General features: G+C 41.6%; 1 protein-coding gene across 2 annotated transcripts in view; it reads left to right on the forward strand.

The window, feature by feature from the left end:
* The first annotated feature begins 25 nt into the window (after nucleotides 1-25).
* The window catches only part of FAM178B (family with sequence similarity 178 member B), a 109,989-nt gene continuing 96,091 nt past the window's right edge, over nucleotides 26-13,923 (forward strand). The window contains exon 1 of one of the 2 annotated variants that reach the window (XM_029936214.1): nucleotides 26-101. The gene's annotated coding sequence lies outside the window, so the exon portion shown is untranslated. Of the gene's footprint in view, nucleotides 102-2,510; nucleotides 2,694-13,923 lie in introns of those variants that run through there. The other variant, XM_029936213.1, reaches the window with a different exon arrangement.

Below are 13,923 nucleotides of genomic sequence, written 5' to 3' on the forward strand. Positions count from 1 at the left end.
GCCTGCGCGCGCGCGCCAGGGCGCTGGACGGCTGTTGCTTCCCGGGGTGCAACCTCCACCTGCATCGTTGGGGGCGCGGAGGAGCCCCTGCGGCCCTGGAGGTAGGAACCCGCTCTTCTTGGTCCGTGGCCCTCGCCGTTCCAGCCCCACAGTCCCCCGGCTTCCTTTCCCGAACTAACCGCTGCCCTCGTCCAGGCCTGTGCCCTGGGCCTCCTACGCCTCTCCTGCTCACCCAGTTAGGACTGTCCCACGCCGGCTGTCAGTCAGATCGGGCACAGCCGCCTGCCTCCTCTTTGGCGCTCCTCATGGATTTCTCGGTTACATATGCCCTCGCGTGTTGCTCTGACCGAGACCAGCCAGGCCCTTGTCTTCTGGGCGGCATAGTCACCGAGGCATCGTTTGCTTTGTTGGGATAGAACTTTCTTCCAACTGAGAATTGGTTTATGTTTTGGTTGATTTGGGGGGGGGGGGGGGGGGGGGGGGGGGGGGGGGGGGGGGGGGGGGGGGGGGGGGGGGGGGGTGTGTGTGTGTGTGTGTGTGTGTGTGCGCGCGCGCGCGTGTGATTTCCCAGTGTTCCCGAGGGCACAGAGGAGAGCTGTTATTCCCCCTCCCCTTCCCCCAGAAAAGCTCTCTGTTCCCAGCCCATGCCTGGTTGATGGATGTGCAGTTTATAATATTGCAGACTGTTTGACTTTCCTTTGTGGATAAAACTCCTCTCATTTCATCTTTTCAGAGTGCGAGCTGAGGCCTTGCTAACCAGAGCCGCTGCCCTCGCTAACATTCCTAAGCTTTTAAATATTTGTTTAAAAGGACAGACAGAAAGCACTATGTTAGGACTAAGTCATCTTGAAAAAATCAATATTCGGAAAAACAGGACTGTTGTAATATTCTTAGTTAATCTTGGGTCTTTTTTACCTCAAGGCTCAAAACATTTTGGATTCTGTAATGATTTGACCGCATGGCTACACTTTAAGATGGATTGTTTTATTTTTCTTGTCGAGAGGAAGATAAAAGAACAAAAAGTGGGGCAAGATGTTGAAATCACACTGTGGGACAGTGATGGAGAGTGGGGGCGGTAGGGGAGGGAGGGCTGAATGTTACAGGCTGGGGTTTGCAGATTTAGGAAGGCACCCACCCAGCAGTGGGAAGGGGTGGACAGATGGAGCCGCAGCCACAGGGCTGGGCTGGAGGAGCAGGAGCATGGTGAAACCATATGGCTTCACTCCTTAGCCTGGAAAGCAGATGAGTGAGATTGAGGAGGAATATGTCCTGGCTGGTTGGTGTTGGGCGCTGGGGAAGAAGTAGACAGAAGAAGTTCAGTTTAGATGTTGAGTGTGTCTTCTTCCCATTTGTCTGTGGGATGGCCTTTTGTCTTCTGCGTTCCTGTCTCAACACCTAGCACACAACCCTTGGAGCATGTCAGATTAACCAGCGTTATCGTGTTTAATTGATTCTCGGATGCATCTCCGATCACATCTTAGCAGCTTTGAAGTTGAGCTGTGTCTTCCTTTGTCATTCACTTGGCAGATTTTTGTCTTAGTGGTCATAGAAAGTCATGATGCTTGGGGTGCCTGGCTGGCTTAGTCGGAAGTGCATGCAATTCTTGATCTCAGGGTTGTAACTTGGAGTCCCATGTCGGACGTAGAGATTACTTAAAAGTAAAATCTTTTAAAAGAAAAAAAAGAAAGTCATGATGCTCTTTAAATTAGTGGCATCTTAGCTCTGATGAAGTAGTGTTGCCAGCTGTGACCTTGGTCCAGCAATTGCAGGTTTCAGCATTGGAGGCTTAAGCGCAAAAGATGACCTTTTATCACACTGTGCCCTTCTACTGTCATTCATTTCCTCTTCTTTGAAAATGCTAATGTTTCCAAGGAACATGAGGGAGGTAGTTGGTAAACGCAGGAATGACAGGTACTAGTATGAAAAATGTATTACTTTGTGGGTTGGACAAAGAAAAAACAGCTAGTGAATGTGTTTCCTTTCCTGGCGAAGTTGTTAAATTGGACTGCCATATAACCACTGGTAGATGGATACCTTTAAGTGAAATATACTTCGCAGCAGCCATGCTTCTGTGCGCCCTGGTCAGGCAGCCCTAGCTCTTGTGCCTGCTCCTGACCGCCAGTCTGAATATACATGTTGGGACGGTGGGACCCATGCTCCACCATCCACTGGAGGCTTGGTGACCCTGGGTCTACTCCTGGCAGAAACCTCCCACTGCTGTACAAGCCCCTCAAGGGCAGAGGCCATATCTCTCCCATCCCTGGTGTTTCAGTGCTCAGCACAATGCCTGACACATCAGAGATGCCGTGTTAGGTGTTGCTGAATGGAACTGTACTAGGCAAGTTGTCTTCCTGGTCCTCAAGTCAAAGTCTCCATCTCGCAGAGACCATGTTCTAGGTGAAGGTTTCCTTCTCAGCATTCAGTTATCTGTGAGGCTGCTCCGTGAGTTATTGGTTTTGTGAGTTAACCTGCAGAGACCTTATTTCTCACCCTTGGCTTGCAGAATGAGCTTTTGGAACTTAAGCCACTTGTAAATTGGAACCTGCGTATGTATCAACTCACTTGATGACTTTGCTCCCTGAGAGCCTCACTAGTTAACCCGCAGGATATCTGGACCCCTATGGATTGATTGTCTCTGCTGGATTTGCTGGTTAAGCAGGTGAGCGGGTCCCAGTCTAGAGAAAGCTAGAAAGGTGAGTGAGAATCTCCTGAAAACAAAAGGGCAAACTTAACGTTCTGCTTTGTCTCCAGAGAAGACATAGGCTGAACTCCAGGGGCCCTCAGGATCTGTGAGACTTGACCCTGCTCTTCATTCCCCCACTGGCTGACCTATGTGCTCCTTCTAGAGAGAGATGCGTGAGCATACAAACCATCTTTTCTCAGCCTGCACCAAGATGGTTTGGGGGTGGTTTGTGTAGAAGTGGAGGCTTTTAGTAGAGTTCCTTCTCTTCTTTGACTGACTCTCAGTCTCCCAGGGGGTGGTTGCACTTTGCAACCACGGCCACCACCAGTTCACCAGTTTTTGTTTTTAGTCTCTGACTTTGGAGATGTTTTTATGGCAAATGCCTGGTGATCTTCCAGATTTCAGTTTGAATTATGAGAAATCCTGATGATCACTAAGATTTTTGAAGAATTTGCGGGTGTTAAAAACAAAAACTAGTTTTCAACCACTTCCATAGAAATTATTTCAGGCAAGAATCACAAATGGAATAACGCTATATGTCAACTATACTGGAAATAAATTAAAAAAAAAAAAAAAGAATCGTCAATGGGTGTTGAAACCGTGAAATGAAAGTATGTTGAGAAACGGGATGTTTACATAATCTCAAAGCATTTTCCCGTAAGACACTGATTAATACCAAAGGGAAAAATAGTGATTTTTACAGTGGAGAAATCTGGCCTTAACCAAGTGATTAAAATTAACAACAGAAGTAATGGGACAAATCACCATCATGTGCCTTCTGATATGCACCAAGAAGAACACATCACATCTGGCCCAAACACATCACCTGACTCTAATTATGAGGAAACATCCCACAGACCCAGGTTTATATAGTCTTCCAAATAACTGGCAGTACTCTTCAACAGTGTCAAGAACATACACATATTCCCACATGCACATGATAATTAATGGTAAACCAGATATAGTGAAATGGTGACATGGAGGAGCTTTGATGAAGGGCATATGGGCATTTTTGTTTTTTTAGTTTATTGACTTACCTTGAGCGATAGAGAGAGTGAGCACAAGCAGGGGAGGGGCAGAGAGAGAGGGAGAGAGAATCCCAAGCAGGCTTCTTGCTGCCAGCATGGAGCCTGTCATGGGCTTGAATGGACGAACCGTTAGATCATGACCTGAGCTGAAACCAACTGAGCCATCCAGGTGCCCCCATATTGGCATTTTTTTGTATTTTTATAATTTGGGGTATGTCTGAAAATTTTTTCAAAATAAAAAAATAGAAAAGGTTTTCACATTTTTTCCAATAAAAATTATGGATGTGGGAACAGATAAAATATCCTACATGTACTTTGCAAGGAGAAGTTGACAAGTCAAAATGGTTTTTGTAGTATGGTAAGATAAAAATCTTGTGTGTCCTGGTAGATAGCTAACAGAAATGAATATATACTTCAAAAGACATATATAAGAATATTCATAGCAGCTTTATTCATAATACCCTGAAATAAGGAACAATTCAAGTGTCCATCAAAAGGAGAGTGGATAGGGGCGCCTGGGTGACTCAGTTGGTTAAACATCCAACTTCAGCTCAGGTCATGATCTCACAATTCGTGGGTTCAAGCCCAGCGTCGGGCTTTGTGCTGACAGCTCAGAGCCTGGAGCCTGCTTTAGATTCTGATCTCCCTGTCTCTCTGCCCCTCCCCTGATAGCTCTCTCCAAAATAAACAAACATTTTTAAAAATTAAAAAAAGAGGGGCATCTGGGTGGCCCATTCGGTTAAGCGTCCGACTTCGGCTCAGGGCATGATCTCACGGTTTGTGTGTTCGAGGCCCCCGTCAAGCTCTGTGCTGACCACTAGCTCAGAGCCTGGAGCCTATCTTCAGATCCTGTGACTCCTTCTCTCTCTGAGCCTCCCTTGCTCATGCTGTCTGTCTGTCTGTCTGTCTCTCTCTCTCTCTCTCAAAAATAAATAAAAACATTTAAAAAAATTTAAAAAGAGAGGAGAGTGGATAGTAAGTTGCAATGTATTCATATGATGGAGTACTATACAGTAACAAAAATGGAGACCTGCAACCTGCAACAACATGGATGAATCTTACATGCATGGTGTTGAACAGATTATAATCAGACACAAAAGATCTCCAAATATATGATTTCTTGCATATAAAATTTAAAAACAGGAAAAACAATTTATGGTGATACAGGCAGAGTATTACCTTTGGGGACTATTTACTGAAAGAGATATGAGAGATTCTTCTAGGGTGTGAGAGAGGTTCAATATCTTCATCTGGGTCATGTACACACATATACACTTACAAGTTGACCCTTAAACATTTGAGGGTTGGGGCATAAACTCCCTCTGCAGTCAAAAATCTGCATATAACTTGATTCTCTAAAAACTTAACTATTAATAGCATATTGTTGATTGGAAGCCTTATCATTAACATAGACAATTGATTAACACATATTTTGTATATGTATCATATACTGTTATCTTACAATGAAGTAAGCTAGAGAGAAAACATTGTTAAGAAAATCACAAGAGAAAATTTACAGTACTGTATAAAAAAAATCCACTTAGATGTGAACCCACATGATTCAAGCCCATGTTGTTTAAAGATCAACAGTGTGTATATATACATATGATGTGTATATATATATATATATATATACACATCATATGTATAAATTCATCAGGTTGAATAGTTAAGATTTGTGCACCTTATCTAAGTTACACATCAATGAAAACTAAAATGTGTTTTGTGAGGATTATAGATCCAAACATGAATTGTAAAATAAAAATTCTAAAAGTTGGTATGAGAATATGTTCCTGACTTTGGAATGGGAAAGATTTCTTAAACAGGACACAAAACACACTAATCATAGAAGAAAAAGTTGATAAATTAGGCTACATTGAACTTTTGAATTTTTCTCTGTAAAGACACACCATTAAGAGAGTGAAAAGACAAGTGGGTGAAAATATTTGCAACATGTAAAACCAACAGTTCATCTCGAGAATCTATAAGAATGCCCATAGATCAAGAAAGGTCAAAAAGGACAACCCAATAGAAATTGGGCAACAGGTACTTTGTAAATAAAAGATATCCAGGTGGCCAACACAACATGAAAAGATTTTCAGTGTCATTAAATGAGGAAAATACAAATTTATAATAAAAAAATGCAATGAGGACGACCTGGATGGCTCAGTAGGTTAAGCATCTGATTTCATCTCAGGTCATGATCTCATGGGTTTGTGGGTTTGAGCCCCACATCGGGCTTTGTGCTGACAGCTCAGAGCCTGGAGTGTGCTTCAGATTCTGTGTCTCCCTCTCTCTCTGCCCTTTCCCTGCTTGCACTCAGTCTCTGTCTCTCTCCCTCAAAAATAGATAAAGATTTAAAAAAAAATTTAATGCAATGAGAAACCCTTAGGTGAGAAATACCTACTAGAAAGGTAAACCTTTGAAAGACTTCCAGTCTCAGGTGTTAGCAAGGGTAGGATGAAGAGAATTGGCAAATGGAATACAGGAGGGTAAATTCATTCTACCACTTTGAAACTGTTTGACCTTATCTATCATAAATGAACATACCTATTCCTGTGACCTATCAATTTGACACCTGGGTGCATTTCCAACAGAAATGTGTGTGGTTGGGTGTGTGGGATTGTTTGTACAAAAGGCAAATAAAACAGTATTTATAGAAGCATTATTCATAATTGTCAAAAACTAAAAACAATGAAGATCTCTGTCAACAGAAGAGTTAAGCCTGTATTGATACAGCCAAATACTATACAGCAATGAAGATGAATGCACAGGCGTAACATTGAACAAAAGAAGCCAGACAAAAGAATCCATACTGTGCGATGCCACTTATGCATTATTTTAAAAACAGACAAGACAAATCTGTGGTGTTAAGTTTTATTTTGGGGGAAAAGGGTGGGAGTGCTGACTGAGAGTGAGCGTAACAGGACTCTGGGGTGCTGGTATGCACTATCTTTTGTACTTTGGTAATGGTTACCTAGATGTGTTCACTTTGTGAAAATTCATTTAGTTGTATTCGTACCTCAGTATGCTTTTCTATTCATACATTGTACTTTAAAGTTGATTGATTTGTATCTAGTCTAATGACGTTTGGTATATTTCATGTCATTATGGATTGAAAAGTGTCTTCCCTCCAAATTCATGTGTTGAAGCCCTAACTCACAATATGATGGTACCTTTGGGAGGTAATTAGGGTTAGAGGAGGTCATGAGGGTGGGCCTGCATGATGGGATTAGTATATAAGAAGAGGAAGGGGATCCTGGGTGGCTCAGTCGGTAAAGCGTCCTTTAGTCATTTAAACATTGTATGTCCTAAGTGTCTGACTCTTGATTTCAACCCAGGTCATGATCTCACAGTTCATGGGATCAAGCCCTGTGTCAGGCTCTGTGCTAATAGCATGGAAACTGCTTGGGATTCTGTCTTTCCCTATCTCTCTGCCCGTCCCCTGCTTGTGCTCACACACACACACTCTCTCTTTTTCTAAATAAATAAATAAAACATTAAAAGAAGAGGAAGAGGCCAGTGCACACATTCTGTCTCTTTCCCAGAAGTGCACCAAGGAGAGGTCATGTGAGCACATAGAAGTAGACTAGTCTCCCAAAGCCATGAGAAAAGGCCTCAGAAAGAAACCAATCTTGCCAGCACCGTGATCTTTGACTTTCAGCCTCAAGAACTATGAGAAATAAGGGGTGCTTCGGTGGCTCAGTTGGTTAAGCGTCCAACTTCAGCCCAGGTCATAATCTCACAGTTTGTGGGTTCGAGCCCTGTATTGGGCTCTGTGCTGATAGGTCAGAGCCTGGAGCCTGCTTTGGATTCTGTGTGTGTCTCTCTCCCTCTCTCTGCCCCTCCCCCACTAGCACTCTGTCTCTCTCCAAAATAAATGTTAAAAAAGATTTAAAAAGAAATAAAAAGAACTATGAGAAATAAATGTTTTTTAAGCCACTTAGCCCATGGTACAGGCATGTTTTGTTTTATTGCACGTTATTATACCTCACAGATAAATGCTTTTTTTAAAAAATTTTTTACAAAGTAAAGGTTTGTGGCAACATGCAGTTATCATCTTTTGGGCCCATTTTTCCAAAAACTTTTGCTTATTTATGCCTCTGTGTCACATTATAGTATTTCTCATAATATTTTAAACTTTTTCATTATTATTTGTTATGGTGATCAGTGATCTTATATGTTCCTATTGTATTCGTGGGTGCCATGGACCTCACCCACATAAGACAGCAAGCTTAAACAATAAATGTTGTGTGTGTTCTGACTGCTTCATTCCCTCATCTCTCTCTCCCCCTCTCCTCAGGCCTCCCTATTCCCTGAGACACAGCAATATTGATGTTAAGCCGATTGATAACCTTATAATGGCCTCTAAGTGTTCAAGTGAAAGGAATAGTCACATGTACCTGACTTTAAATCAAAAGCTAGAAATGATTAATCTTATTAAGGAAGGCATGTCAAAAGCCAAGTCAACCAAAAGCTCCAAAGAGCCAAGTTGTCAATGTGAAGGAAAAGTTCTTGAAGAATATTAAAAGTGCTACTCTAGTAAACACGTGAATGGTAAGAAAGTTAAACAGCCTTATTGCTGACATGGAGAAAGTTTGTCAGACCATCCTGCGACATTCCTTTAAGCCAAAGTCTAATCCAGAGCAAGGCCCTAACTCTCTTCAACTCCATGAAACTTCAGAAGAAAAGTATGAAGCTAGCAGCGCTTGGTTCATGGGGTTAAAGGAAAGAAGCCAGTTCTATAATATCAAAGTGCAAGCAGCAAGGTGAAACAGCAAGTTATCCAGAAGATCTAGCTAAGATCATTAATGAACGTGGCTACACTAAACAAGGAATTTTCATTGGAGACAAAGCAGTCTTCTGTTGGAAGAAGATTCTATCGAGGACTTCATAGCTAGAGAGAAGCTAATGCCTGGCTTCAAGCTTCAAAAGACAGGCTGACTCTCTTGTAAGAGACTAATGCAGCTAATGGTTTTAAGTTGAAGCCAGTGCTCACTTACCAGTCCAAAAATCCTAAGATCCTTAAGAATTATGCTAAGTCTACTCTGCTTGTTTACGGTATGGTTGTTTACTGAATATTTTAAACCCATTGTTGACACCTGCTGCTCAGATAGATTCCTTTCAAAATATTACTGCTCATTGACACTGTACCTAGTCATCCAAGAGCTCTGATGGAGAGGTACAACAAGTTAATGTTTTCTTATATAACATAACATCCATTTTGCAGTCTTGGATCAAGGAGTAATATTGACTTTCAAGTCTTATTATGTAAGAAATACATTTTGTAAGGCTATCATTGCTGTAAATAGTGATCCCTCTGATGGATTTGGGCAAAAAGTAAATTGCAAACCTTGTGGAAATGATTCATCATTCAAGATGCCATAAGACCAGTCATGATTCGTGGGAAGAGGTTAAAATGTCTTTAGAGTTTGGAAGAAGTTGATTCCAACCCTCACAGAGGAGTTTGAGGGGTTCAGGACTTTAGTGGAAGAAGTAACTACAAATGTGGTGCAAATAGCAAGAGAACCAGAATTAGAAGTGGAGCCTGAAGTGTGACAAATTGCTGCCAATCTCAAAAACTTGAAAGGATGAGGGATGTCTGGGTGGCTCAGTCGGTTAAGCATCTGACTTATGATTTTGGCTCGGGTCATGATATCACAGTCATGTGATCAAGCCCTGCATCTGGCTCTACTCTGGGCATGGAGCCTGCTTAAGCTTCTCTCTCTCCCTCCCTCTGCCCTTCTCCCCTGCTCACTCACTCTCTCTCAAAAAGAAAAGAAAAGAATAAAGGATGAGGAGTCCCTTCTTAATGAAGAGCAAAGAAAGTAGTTTCTTGAGATGGAATCTACTCCTGGTGAAGATGATGTGAAGATTTTTGAAATGACAACAAAGGATATTTTACATAATTTACAAAAGAATATGACATAAACTTAATATCAACAGAGAAGTGGTAGGGTTTGAGATGAATTACTCCAATTTTGAAAGTAATTCTGCTGTGAGTAAGATGCTATCAGACAGCATCACATGTTACAAGGAAATAGTCTATGAATGGAAGGGTCGGCTTGATGCGGCCAACTTCATTGTTGTCTTATTTTTAAAAATGGCCTCAGCCACCCTAGCCTAAAGTAACAGCACCCTGATCAGTCAGCAGCCAGCAACATTAAGGCAAGACTCCCCTCCACTAGCAAAACAGTGGACTTGCTGAAAGCTCAGATGGTTACCAGTTTTTAGCAGTACATTATTTTTTAACCAAAATATGTACATTGTTTTTTTCAGACACAATGCTATTGCACATTTACTAGACTACAGTATAGTGCACATGTAACCATTATATGCTCTGGGAAACCAAAAAACCCACTGGACTCACTTTATTGTATTCACTGTACTGCCGTGGTCTGGAATGGAACCTGCAGTATCTCTTTTGTATGCCCATATTTTGTTGTAGCAGCCCAGGCCAACTAAAGCATATGTAAATGTGCAGTAGCCTCAACTACCTCATTTTCTGAGACTCCTGCACTGGCCCCAGGCTGGGCACTGGGATACAGAGACAGGACTTCATCTGTGCACTTCAGTGACTCAAGAGAACTAAGTCATCAGTGTGGTAAAAATACATGAAGTGTTGTGCGGGTGAACAGGAGGGGCTGAGACATGGTATGTTTCCTCAGGCAGCAATGACACATTTACTCCTCTTTTATACTTTAAAGTGCCCCTCCGTCTTGGGCGCTCCATCTGGAGCAGTGACCTGCTGAACTTTCAGAATCTAAAGTGTGCTGCTTTTCATGACCTTGAGGAACAGCCAAAACTGGAATAGGAAAAACTGTCAACTCTGAAGTGGAACAAAGGCTGGTGTTGTGTATCTACACTTAGTGGGCTCTGCATTGTTAGGAGGACATAGAAAGCACTTGTGCTCAGAAAAGAAACCAATTAATTGAAAAGCAGAAAATATCCTTCCCTCCCACTGTCCCCAGTTGCACACAGTTTTTGCTGTATGGACTTGGTCTCAATGCATCAGCAGTTTCTGATTCTTTTTATATTTTATCATCTCTATGGATTTCTGAACACTGGGGTAGGGAAGTTTTCTTGTCTTTGGCAAATGTTCCAGACTCAACTTGGTATATTCTCAGTTCCCCAAGTGAAAGGGTTTAAAAGAACCCCCAACCCTGTATTCTCAAAAGGCATAATTAGTTGCATAGAATATTACTGGGAGATTTTAGTGATACTTTTTATTCTTTGTTTTTTCACATTATATATTGTGTTCAAGGTCCATCCATGTTGTAGCATGAGTCAGTACTTCATTCCTCTTTTTATAGCTGAATAATACTCCATTATATGGATATACCACATTTTGTTTATCCTTTCAACAATTGATGGCCGTTGGGTTTCCACTTTTGGCTATTTTGTGTGGACTTATGTTTTCCTTTTTTTTCATTTTATTATTAATTTTTAAAATTTACTTCAGAGTTAGTTAGCATATAGTGCAACAATGATTTCAAGTGTAGATTCCTTAATGCCCCTTACCCATTTAGCCCTTCTCCTCCCACAACCCCTACAGTAACCCTCTATTTGTTCTCCATATTTGAGTCTCTTATGTTTTTGTCCCCCTTCCTATTTTCATATATTTTTGCTTCTCTTCCCTTATGTTCATCTGTTTTGTATCTTAAAGTCCTCATATGAGTGAAGTCATACAATATTTGTCTTTCTCTGACTAATTTTACTTAGCATGATACCTTCTAGTTCCATCCATGTAGTTACAAATGACATATGTTTTCATTTCTCTCTCATTTATACCTAGAAATGGAATGTCTAAGCCATATGATACCTCTGTGTTTAACCATTTGGGGAACTGCTAGGCTATTTCCTAAAGCCCTTTCCCTTGTATGATCAGCACGTAAGGGAAATATTTTATTGTTCTGTTAGGATTTTACAAATTTTGTTACTGACCACCTTTGCCGTTCGTCTGTTAAAATGCTTCCATAAAAAAGCAGGAGGTATGATCACTGTATTTACACCTCCTTCTCTGTGCATATTTCTCATCCTCTGCAAGGCCTTTGTCTCCTAAGGTCCTTAGGAACTTAGACATTGGTTATTTGTGGATCAAAGCTTTTCAGATACTTCTGGTTATAAGAGCAAATTCTTTTGCTGATCTTTACCTGAGATCCCACTTACATTTGAATCACTGAGAGTTTGGATAGAATGTCACTCACAATTTTTGGTTGCTTGAGATGATGTCTCATTGATCATGCTCATGTCATGGCCATGTTGGTAGCAAAGTGGTGCCAAATCAGGAACATGGGAAAGCTTTTGGACTTTCAGTTTAAGCCCCCCAGCCTGTGGTGTTTGTTACAGCAGCCCAAGCTGGTTCATGCACCCTGATGCTCCTTTGCCCTGACGCACTGTCTGCCCTCCTGTCCTGTGGGTCTAATGGACAAACTGCCCCCCACCCCCACCCCAAGTCCCAGAGTATATCTTATGCTTGGGTCCTGCACCATTCTGGCTACCTTTACCCTAAGCCCCTCTCTGATCCTTTTTGTTTCCCCAAGCCCAAAGGTGCCTCTTAGGTACAAAGCACATCCTGGCCCAAATATCACCCCCAAAGGGAGAGCATATATCATCAAGACCCCTAAGAAGCCTTGGCCACACCTGCTTATGCTCATCCTTTACAAGGGGGAAGTTCAGTGATTCCTTAGCAGGAGCACCTTACAGAGCCTCCTATGGAAGGTGGAACTGGGAAGGCCGACAAGGGACACTGTATAACACAGAGATAGCTTCGATCATCCCAAGGGCATTTTCATTCATTTAACAGAATTTGCATCTTGTATATCCCTCCAGATGATTTCTAATGAGGAAATAATCATATATATTGAAAAGTTGGTTTCAGTATTTGCTAAGTGGAAGCTGGGGGTATTTTTAAAGTTAGGTTTGTCAAGCCATAATTTGCATACAGTAAAATTCACTCTCTATAGATGTGCAGTTCAGTGAGCTCTGACAAATGTATATAGTTTGAATAACAACTACTGTGATTAAGATAAAGAATATTTTCATCACTTTCTGAAGAACCCTAATATACTTTTGCCCAGCAGTGGCTTCCGAGCAGAGGAAGTTACACAATTGAGTTGATGCCCTAGGTCTAAGAAGGTTGAATCAGAAGTGATGTTCAGGAAGGACTGGAAGGAAAAGAGGGTGTAGAAGGAAAAGAAACTGGTTGTTATTTAAGGCAGAAAAACCAAAAAAAATTCCACTGGTGAATGGAAGGATGGGCAGTCATGGGCAATACCTCCCTGAAGTCTCAAAGGAGGGCAAAGTGTCAGAACCAGGGCAGAGGATAATTCTTAGTATCTTCTTTTTCTCACTGGGCCCCTGTAAGCATCTGATGCTGCCTTCCAGTATTTAGGCACAAATGTAGAATAGTTCGTTATTTAATAATTGTGCAAAAATTACACCCATAAATCCTTAATGTGGTTATTTCATGATTTCTACCAAGTTGTGCTATCCTCTACTTAAAAAAATTTTTTTTAATGTTTGTTTATTTTTGAGAGACAGAGCATAAGTGGGAGAGGAATAGAGAGAGAGGGAGACACAGAATCTGAGGTAGGCACCAGGCTCTTAGCTGTCAGCACAGAGCCTGATGTGGGGCTCAAACTCATGAACCATGAAATCATGATCTGGGCTGAAGTTGGACGATTAACCGACTGAGCCACCCAGGTGCCTTGTGCTGTTCTCTACTCAACTTGACATTATTTCATGTGTACTTTTCCCTCCATATATAATTTGTATACTTATTTGTCCTTTCTTGTGGTAAGATACACATAGCATAAAACTTGCCATTTTAATCATTTTAAAATTCCAGGGAATTTAGTACATTCACAATGTTGTGCAGTCATTGGCACTGTCGAGTTCCAGAATATTTCCATCATCTAAAAAGGAGACCTTGAGCCCACTGAGCAGCCACTCCCCATTTCTCATTCCTTCCCCCTCACACCCCAGCACCCTGCACTTTGAAACCACTAGCCTACTTCCTGTCTCTATGGATTTGCCTATTCTGGACATTTCATATAAAGAGAATCATCCATATAATAGGAGGCCTTTCTGTCTGGCTTCTTTCACTAAACATAATGATTTTGAGGTTTATCCATTATTATAGCATATAACAGTGCTTCATTCCTTTTTGTGACTCAGTAATATTCCATTGTATGGCTGTCCTACAGTTTG

Source organism: Suricata suricatta, chromosome 4, assembly GCF_006229205.1.
Source record: "Suricata suricatta isolate VVHF042 chromosome 4, meerkat_22Aug2017_6uvM2_HiC, whole genome shotgun sequence".
In the NCBI taxonomy this organism is placed as follows: domain Eukaryota; kingdom Metazoa; phylum Chordata; class Mammalia; order Carnivora; family Herpestidae; genus Suricata; species Suricata suricatta.